This window comes from Rhinopithecus bieti, unplaced genomic scaffold, assembly GCF_001698545.2.
Source record: "Rhinopithecus bieti isolate Rb0 unplaced genomic scaffold, ASM169854v2 scaffold_27306, whole genome shotgun sequence".
Taxonomy (NCBI): domain Eukaryota; kingdom Metazoa; phylum Chordata; class Mammalia; order Primates; family Cercopithecidae; genus Rhinopithecus; species Rhinopithecus bieti.
In genome coordinates, this window is record NW_016812395.1 from 794,059 (window position 1) to 801,931 (window position 7,873).

At 41.4% G+C, this 7,873-nt stretch overlaps 1 long non-coding RNA gene across 1 annotated transcript in view; it reads right to left on the bottom strand.

The window, feature by feature from the left end:
* Positions 1 to 3,865: 3,865 nt before the first annotated feature.
* Positions 3,866 to 7,873, bottom strand: part of LOC108544891 (uncharacterized) — a 38,910-nt gene continuing 34,902 nt past the window's right edge. The window contains exon 3 of the long non-coding RNA XR_001889975.1: positions 3,866 to 5,354. This is a non-coding gene — a long non-coding RNA (uncharacterized LOC108544891). The remainder of the gene's footprint in view (positions 5,355 to 7,873) is intronic.

The window sequence follows — 7,873 nt, forward strand, 5'->3', positions numbered from 1 at the left end:
TGGGGGAGAAGAAGAAAGAAAATGAAAAGACACTGAAATAATCCATAAACTGAGGAAACAAGTTTGGAGTCAGAGGTGACTTTGAGAATGTAAACTGCTTAGGAATTTCTAGAAATCAACCACAAGCCTTGAAGTGGGGGGCAATGGGGTATTGATTTTACTTTATCTAGACCTCAAGGGACCTCACATCAAACCTGGATTAAAACATCAATGAGTTTTTGCCTCTGAAAGAATCTATAGTTGGGAGCAAATGACACATTTAACTCCTCGCCCTATCTGGCCTTAACTGCTGCCCATCCTTTCGCCAGTTTAAAATTTTGGGTCTAAAGAGATGAGAAAATGGAGAGGGAAAAAGGGGGAAAGTTGGACCAACAGACTCTTCTCCCTTATCACCAGACAAGATCAACTTTACCAAAATGTCTCTTCCTACCTGTCTTTTACAATAACATAGTAATTTAGTGATTTAGAGTCTTTCAGGCAAGACATGACCTGGCTGTGGGAGGCCAAGACAGGCAGATCACTTGAGCCAAGCAGTTTGAGGCCAGCCTGGGCAACATGGCAAAAACCCAACTCTACAAAAAATAACAAATTATCCAGGTGTGGTGACATATGCCTTTGGTCCCAGGTACTCGGGAGGCTGAGGCAGGAGGATCCCTTGAGTCCAGGAGGTCAAATCTGCAATGAGCCATAATCATGCCACTGGACTCCAGCCAGAGAAAGACCTTGTCTCAAACAAACAAAAAAAAATATTTGGGGGAAAGGTACTCTATAAATAAACAGCATATCCCTTTGCAATTATAATTGCAAATGGTTTTCTTGATTTTTATTTGACCTACTCAAACAGATTTTACCATTTTGAAACATCTTGTGAGCATGAATTGCTTTACTATTTGCAACTCCCTACCTAGAGAATAGCCTGTGAGTACAATTATATTAAAAAAATGTGATGATGACTCATGAGTGTCCTGCTAGGAGAAAAAAATCTGATATCAAATGTACTATTTGTCATGCGCGTCTGTGTGAAGAGTCCACCAACAGGCTTTGCGTGAGCAACAAGACTGCTTATTTCACCTGCGTGCAGGCAGGCTGGGTCTGAAAAGAGAGTCAGCAAATGGTTGTGGGATTATCATTAGTTCTTATAGGTTTTGGGATAGGCGGTGGAGTTGGCAGCAATGTTTTGTGGGCAGGGGGTGGATCTCACAAAATACATTCTCAAGGGTGGGGAGAATTACAAAGAACCTTCTTAAGGGTGGGGGAGATTACAAAGTACATTGATCAGTTAGGGTGGGGCAGAAACAAATCACAATGGTGGACTGTCATCAGTTAAGGCTGTTTTCACTTCTTTTGTGGATCTTCAGTTGCTTCGGGCCATCTGGATGTATACCTGCAGGGCACAGGGGATATAATGGCTTAACTTGGCCTCAGAGGCCTGACACTATTGTTTACATTTGTGTAATCTTAGAACACTGAAGAAGGAACAAAGGAGTTGCCAGGTCAGACCCAAATTATTAGACTATATGTATGAAACAAATTCTCTTTTTCACATAACTCAGTAGGCTGAAGCATGATTAATACAAGTGTGAACACCTCCAGGCTTTGTGACTGCCAATGACTCGTTTTCATTGGAACACTCTCTGATTCTTCCCATAAACAAAGCTTTCACTTTCTGGCCAAATTTGGTCAACTCATGAATCAGCACACACTAATACATTTACTCCACTTCCACAGGCAATTTGAATGGGAAATAGAGGAACCTTCACTGGCTTTTCAGTAGCCAATTATTATATTCAAAGTAGCCTTGTTGATTATTAGCTGATCTAAAAGTAGAGCATGTCTTACAGGTCTATAGTTATCCAGAAAACTCCACTCCCTATATGCATATTATCCCACTTTAAAGTGGAGGAACAGCCTATTGACATTGTTGTCATAGGAGATGACAGCTCCATGCATGTTATTGCCCCTGAAGACCTTCCGGTGGGACAAAATGTGGAGGTGTGGCATTGATGATCCTGGCCCAGTGTAGTCATAGGCTAATGTGTGTGCTTGTGTTTTAGTTTTTAACAAAAAAGCCTAAAAGTAAAATTAAAATAAAAAAATTTAAAATAGGTAAAGGTGTATTATAGATTCAAGATGTAAAGAAAGAAAATATTTTGTACAGCTGTATAATGTGTGTTTTAAGCTAAGTTTTATTATAAATGAGTGAAAAGTTTTCAAAATTTGAAAGTTTATAAAGCAAAAAAGTTATAGTAGAGCAAAAAGTACACTAACAGTGTACTTCTCAGAATGTATCCCAAAAGTTTATTATTGAAGAAAGATAAATATATTTTTAATAAATTGAGTGTACAGTGTTTATGAAGTCTACAGTAGTGTGCAGTAATATCCTAGGCCTTCACATTCACTCACCACTCACTCACTGACTAACCCAGAGCAACTTCCAGTCCTGCAGGCTCCATTCATGGTATGTGCCCTATATAAGAGAACCATTTGTAAAATCTTTTATATCATATTTTTACTGTACCTTTTCTATGTTTAGATATATTTAGATACATAAATCCTAACCATTGTGTTAAGTTGCCCACAGTTTTCAGTACAGTAACATGCTGTGCAGGTGCGTAGCTATACTAACTAGCCTGGGTGTGTAAGGCTGTACCATCTAGGTTTATGTAAGTACTCTCCATGATGTTCACACAGTGACAAAACTGCCTAATGGTGTATTTTTCAGAATGTAACCTCATGGTTAAGAGATACATGACTGCATTACATATTTGCATATATGTGAACCTTAAAAAGAACAGAAAGTCACATAATAAAATGTTTGTGATTACCATTTCTGAATACAGGGATTATTAGTGCCAACGACACCCCAAAGATGTTTGTGTCCTAATCCCTAGAATCTGTGAATTTGTTACTTCACATGGCAAAGAAGAATTAAGGTTACACATGATAATCAGCAAACTGATAATCCTAGATTATCCTGGATCATTCATGTTGGCCCAATGTAATTGCAAGGGTCCTTAAAAGTGAAAGAGGGAGGCAGAAGAGAGTCAGAGGAAGATGTGACTAATGATCAAAGAGACACAAAGTTGCTGGCTTTGAAGATGAATGAAGGGGCCACAAGCTAAAGAATGTGGGTAGGCTGGGCATGGTGGCTCATGCCCGTAATCCCAACACTTTGGGAGGGCAAGGTGGGCAGATTGCTTGAGCCTAGGAGTTTGAGCCCAGTCTGGGCAACATGGCAAAACCCTGCCTCTACAAAAAATTAAAGAAAAAAAAAATTAGCCAGGAGTGGTGACACACCTGTGTCCCAGCTACCCAGGAGGCTGAGTCAGAAGGATCACCTGAGCCCAGGAAATTGAGGCTGTAATGATATAATTGCACTCCAGCCTGGGCAACAGAACAAGACCCTGTCTCAAAAAAAAAAAGAGTGTAGGCACCCCCCATGAGCAGGAAAAGGCAAAGAAACACATTCTCCAGTAGAGTCTCCAGAATGAACACAGCCCCGCTGATGCCTTGATTTTAGCTCAGTAAGACCTAGGTCAGACTTCTGACCTCCAGAACTGTAAGATGAATTTATGTTTGTTTTAAGCCATTAAATGTGTGGTAATTTGTGGCAGCAGCAGTAGGAAATGACTGCAATAGCTGATTCTGGTTGTTGTTTTTCTGGGGAACTTAAAAGCAAGATAGTTTGATATGTTCCAAATTTTATAGAATGTATATGTATTATCTTTATAACTGGGGAAATCTAATGCTTATTTTTGAACATAATACTAAAATGGTAGTGAGGGCTGCGGTAGAAAGTATTGAACTTTTAGGATCACATTTAACAGCACCACAGTTGCTCCTTGATGTCTAACTCCATTTATTGAGAAATTGGACTTATTATAATCAATAACTCACAGACAATTAAGACCCAGTTTAACAGAAAGTTATTGAGGACCTGCAGAGTACCAGCCACCATCTGGATCTGTCCACTGACATGGATCTTTTCCATGGAATTCCTTAGTTGGCAGAGGATGGCATTCCCTAGTGGGATAGTGTGCAGCCACTTCCTAGAACACTTTCCTTGTGCAAGCTTGCTCTGCTGTGCTGGGTGGCTGTGGTGTCGTTCTGGCAGTAGGGGCTGCTGCTGGTCCAGATTGAAGAGGAGGAGCTGATGGTTTGAGGGATGATGTCAGACAGAGTAGAAGTGGAGTTAATACTATGGGGATTGGTGGAAGAGGTAGTGGTGCTGATAGGAGAGGGGTCTGGGTGAGTAGAGATGAACTGTTTCACAATTCGTCACAATTAGGACACTGCAGTGCTACAAAGATGTCCTTGTTGTTGCAACACATTGATTTCTGCATCCTTCTTTGGTTATTTCTGACCAGTTCAGGCGGACCAGAGAGAAGTTGGCGGTAATGTGTCTGAATGCAGAGGTTGAATAACCACCTTCTTCTTTTCTTCATTTCCTCCCAGCTCCGCAGCATGTTACACAAAGCTCCTGGTGCTTTGTGTAGCATAACTTTCAGACTCCTGTTTTCTCTCTCCAGGCACTGTTTACTAGCACACCATCAACTCTTCATTCCCCACCTTACTCCCGAGACTCAAACTGTCAACTCTGTCTCTACCTTGTTTCCTCAGCCTGGAACACCCTTCTCCCCTGCAGAGCTCAAATCAAATGCTAACTGCTTCTTACAACAATAAGTGAAGCCATCTGCCAGGACTTTCGTATATATTATCTAATCCATTCCATTTTGAGTCTTAAGCTTTCTCATCGTCCTGTTGTGTGTGCGTTTGAACCTGGAATCTGTACGGTACTTGGTGCTGCTGTATAAAACCTTCCCTCAGCCAGAACCCGTTACTCTTGCCTCTTTGTTATCACTTATTTCATCCTGCTTCACAATTAGTTACTGTTTTATGTGTTTGCATCCTCCTTCTGCCTCTGCTGTCAGCTTTTTGAGGACTGGTACCTTGGCTTAGCCTGCTGTGAGATGCGTCTCTGTGGCATGTAGGATGTCGTGCTTTGTAACAGGCAGGTAGGCAGGCCAATATGTACACATAAAATATACACATATATTAAGTTACAGATCAAGGATTTCTTCTCCAGCTTCTTCTCCCAGCCAGGAATTTTTATAGAGTCCCAAGGTTTCGAAAAAGTTAGAATTTTCCACCCTACCACTTCCTCTTAATATGGAAAGTTCATGGGTGTGTCACAGACTGGAGTTAGGAAATGTTGCTAAAACTGTCACTTGCTACTACTTTTTTTTTTTTTTTTTTTTAAAGACTTTAGCTCGCAGGACCTGTTGCTTAATGAAGTGGAGTAATGAACCTTGTAGAAATGGCTCTAGGATTTCAAGGTGGGGTGGATAATGTCACTGGAAAGGAAGCATGAGAAAATAATTAACTCCAACACACGAGAGACCACCCCTTCCCCTCCCAGCTGAAGTCACCTTTGACTCATAAACATGTTTTTGGGTAGAGGTGGGAGGTGGGCAGACAGGATATGGGAGACTAGTTTGACTTGTTGGCTCTAATGCTCTGACCAATTAGGCAAGAGTAGTTGAAGCCAGATTTGAGACTCTTTGCAGGAGGTTATTGAAGAGTTTCTAACCCATTAAAAGAAGCATGGATAGAAATGAAAGCTAGGTAAATTTCACAGAAACGTTTTTGGTCATTGGAAGAGCAAGTGGGTCTGAATGAAACTTTTTTTTTTTTTTTTTTGAGACAGAGTCTCGCTCTGTCACCCAGGCTGGAGTGCAGTGGCACAATCTTGGCTCACTGCAATCTCCGCCTCCCTGGCTCAAGCGATACTCCTGCCTCAGCCTCCTGAGTAGCTGGGATTACAGGCGTGTGCCACCACGGAGTTTCTCCATGTTGGTCAGGCTGGTCTCGAACTCCTGACCTTGTGATCTTCCTGCCTCGGCCTCCCAAAGTGCTGGGATTACAGGCGTGAGCCACTGCACCTGACCTTTTTTTTTTTTTTTTTTTTTTTTTTTTTTTCTGAGAGACAGTCTTGCTCTGTCACCCAGGCTGGAGTGCAGTGGCACCATCTCAGCTCACTGCACTCTGCCTCCCTGGTTCAAGCAATTCTCCTGCCTCAGCTTCAGCTTCCCAAGTAGCTGGGACTACAGACATGTGCCACCACACCCGGCTAATTTTTGTATTTTTTAGTAAAGATGGGATTTTACTATATGTTGGCCAGGCTGGTCTTGAACTCCTGACCTCAGGTGATCCACCCACCTGGGCCTCCCAAAGTGCTGTGATTACAAGTGTGAGCCACCGCACACGGCCCTGAATAATTAAAGCAAATAAATGTTTGATGTCCTTCAGCAATGGCATCTCTTCAAAATACACTGTTAGTTTGCCCCTAAGTGAGGCAAGACTAGTGTGTGCTTACAAAATAATCCTAATGTGAGAAATACAAAGATATACCTCTCTTGCCAAAATCTACATATTTCCAAAGTTCAGGATTATTTTTATGTCTCTATGCTTTGAAAGAATACTGTGTGTATGCATATGTGTAAATATTTTTTCATTTATTTCACTATATCATGTGTTTCACAAAATGACATAAACATTTAACAAAGAAAAACAAGATAATATCTTTCCCCAAAATAAAGCTTTCCTCATACCTTTTTTGTTTTTTTCTAAAACAAGTGTTTCCAGAAACAAAGACTTCTTTTGTGGAATGTGTTTTTCCGTTTACAAATGAGATGAAGGGATGAGTTAAAAGAGCCACTGACTAGAATAGAAAGCAGTAGAACACTTCGGTTGTTTTTCCTCCCCTCTCTCCTAATGACCTTCTCTTCTCCATCCAGGGAGTGAATGATTGTCCACTTCCCCAGCACACCTCCTCCTACTCTCTGGGAATAAGAACAGGCTGGGCCAAGCGTGGTGGCTTACTCCTGTAATGCCAGCACTTTGAGAGGCCAAGGTGGGCGGATCACTTGAGGTCAGAGTTCGAGACCAGCCTGGCCAACATGGTGAAACCCCGTCTCTACTAAAAATACAAAATTAGCCGGGCATGGTGGTGCATGCCACCAGCTACTCGGGAGGCTGAGGCAGGAGAATCACTTGAACCCAGGAGGTTGCAGTGAGTTGAGATCGTGCCACTGCCCTCAGCCTGGGCAACAAAGCAAGACTCTGTCAAAAAAAAAAAAAGAAAAAAGGAAGAGTCTGACAAAAGTCTGGGTTACATATTCTGGAATGAAACACACTTAATCTTCAACTATCAAAGTAGAAAGGAAAAGCAATAATTTATAAATTCCATCATTTTTCTTACCCAGACTTTCTCTCTGAAACATACATCTGGTTACAAAAAATGTTAGCCAAAGGGCATATTTTAGGATATTTAAGAATTTCTAAAGGGGGAAGAGTCTTGGATTCTACCCACCCTTTCCAATGGCCAGTGTTGTCACTGAAGTTTAGCAACAGTGTTACAGTTTCAAAGATAAATGGTGATTTCCAAGACTATTAGTGACCCAGGATCCTTCTAGTTCTCGTTTCAGAGAAAATATAGTGGGGGAACAAAAGCAGGGAAAGGGAGTGGAACAGGAGTAGGAAATTTTGCAGACACATTCTTCAGGTTAATGTTTATTGACATAACCAGGCTTCAAGTCACAGTTAACAACTATCAAAGTCCTAATTATATTACACAGAACAAATCTAACCTCCTCTAGCAGTGGTTCTTAAAGTTTAGTGCATCCAAATTACCATAAAGACTTGCTGAAACAGATTGCTGGCCCCACCCCCAAAATGTCAGATTCAGTAGGCAAGTTGGGGTGTGGGGACAAGTATTTTTTTTTTTTTTTTTTTTTTTTTTTTTTTTTTTTGTGACAGTGTCTGGCTCTGTCACCCAGGCTGAAGTGCAGTGGCATGATCTGGGCTCACTGCA